Here is a 1,773-nt window from a genome sequence, read left to right on the forward strand (position 1 = left end):
TTGCGTCTCGGTTCTCCCGAGTAAGCCCCGCCCCCGCATTAGGAAACGCCCACCCGACACACCCAGGTTATCTGTTATCTGCAGTGTGAGCTGGCTTAACCTCTTCGCTCCCTGGCAGTGTTTGTTCTGAGGATCTTCCTCACGGGTCAGGTGACTCAGCACAGTAGAAAGCGAATATATTTTTCTTTTTACAGGGCAAGTTCACAAATGGCGGTTTTATGTGTTTTTCCACTTTTTTCATACAAGAAAAAAAGTCCTGCAATACATTCCCACAATATTAGAGCTTTTTTTTTTCTTTTTTTCGATCTATTGACTTCAGAAGGGGAAATACATATATTTGCATTGGGCTTATCATAGATTCTGAGATTTCTTAGGCTAGGTTTCCACTTGTTTTTAAGAGCAAAAAAACAAACAAAAAAAAATGCTGCAAATGCCAAACAGCGTTTTTTTAGTTTTTTTTTATGTATGTTAGATATAAGTAAGGGTCGAAACACACTACATTTTGACCCCCGTTAAACGTATCCGTTTACATTTCGACATAAACAATGCTGACATATACTGTTAACGGACGCAGCGGACCCCATTCAATTCTATGGCCGAAAGGAATCACCTAGTCACTCCTTTCGGAGCAGTCATTGTGCTTAAAATAGCGTATATGTCCCAAACGGAGTCACTAGGGGTGACTCCGTTCCGCAGCAGAATTGAATGGGGTCTACTGTTCCCCATAACAGTATACGTTGGCATCCCGTTTTCGTCAGGATGCCGATGGATACGATTAACAGGGGCCAAAACGTAGTGTGTTCCCATGTGAACGCTCTCAAAAGGTACGTTCACATGTACATATTTTGCTGCAGATTTTCTGCAGTGGGTTTTGCTATCTTTTAAAAGGAGTTCTGTAGTGAAACATAACGTATCCCCTATCCAAAGAATAGGGGATAAATTGTAGATTGCGGGGGGGGGGGGGGGGGGGGGGGGTCCGACCGCTAGGACCCCTGCGATCTTCTGCATGGGGCCCTAGCAGTCTGCTGGAAGGGGGCATGCCGCCCCGTACGGATTGTTGGCAGACACGCCCCCTCCATGTATACCATAGATATACATGGAGGGGGCGTGTCGGCCGCGGTTTCCTGCGGGAGTTGGAACGGCCGCTTCCGACAGACTTTCGGGGCCCCATTCAGGAGATCGCAGGGATTGCAGTGGTCGGACCCCCCTGCAATCTATAACTTATCCACTATCTTTTGGATAGGGGCTAAGTTATGTTTTGCTGCACTACTCCTTTAAGGTCTATTGGTAGCAAAGTATGCACATGTGAACGTATCCTAATAGAATGCAAGCATTGGTCACAAATTAGCTCACACTTTGTTGTGGTTTTGTTGTAGACATGTACGGCACCACAATGCATAATATGCACATGGCCTCATACACCGCTCTGTATGTATTCAAGTCACTAGAGGTAAGAAGGAGAAATAGTTCCAATAGGAAAACCACAAAAGAAAACTGGAAAAGCAGTAAAACACAACAGATGAATCCAGCCTGAGGCTAAAGGAAACGGACCACTTATGTGGTGACACTAAGCAGCGTGATGCCAGGTGTGTGCCCATCTATTCTTTCGTGTTTTCTCTGTTTCCTACAAACCAATGAAAATTCCTCTCTTCTGTTCTGTGCATTGGGGTGTTCCAGATCTCTTCTAATGGTAGATGTCAGGAGACAGAAGGATAGAGCATGTTGGATAGAAACATCCCAAGCCATTGTTCCCCAAGACAGAGGCCGAGAAGT

At 45.4% G+C, this 1,773-nt stretch overlaps 1 long non-coding RNA gene across 1 annotated transcript; it reads left to right on the forward strand.

The window, feature by feature from the left end:
* The first annotated feature begins 24 nt into the window (after nt 1–24).
* On the forward strand, nt 25–1,773 carry LOC130357696 (uncharacterized). Its single transcript, XR_008889226.1, has 3 exons — nt 25–150; nt 1,377–1,586; nt 1,678–1,773. It is a non-coding gene; the product is annotated as an uncharacterized LOC130357696 (long non-coding RNA).

The sequence above is a fragment of the Hyla sarda genome, chromosome 2, assembly GCF_029499605.1.
Source record: "Hyla sarda isolate aHylSar1 chromosome 2, aHylSar1.hap1, whole genome shotgun sequence".
In the NCBI taxonomy this organism is placed as follows: Eukaryota; Metazoa; Chordata; class Amphibia; order Anura; family Hylidae; genus Hyla; species Hyla sarda.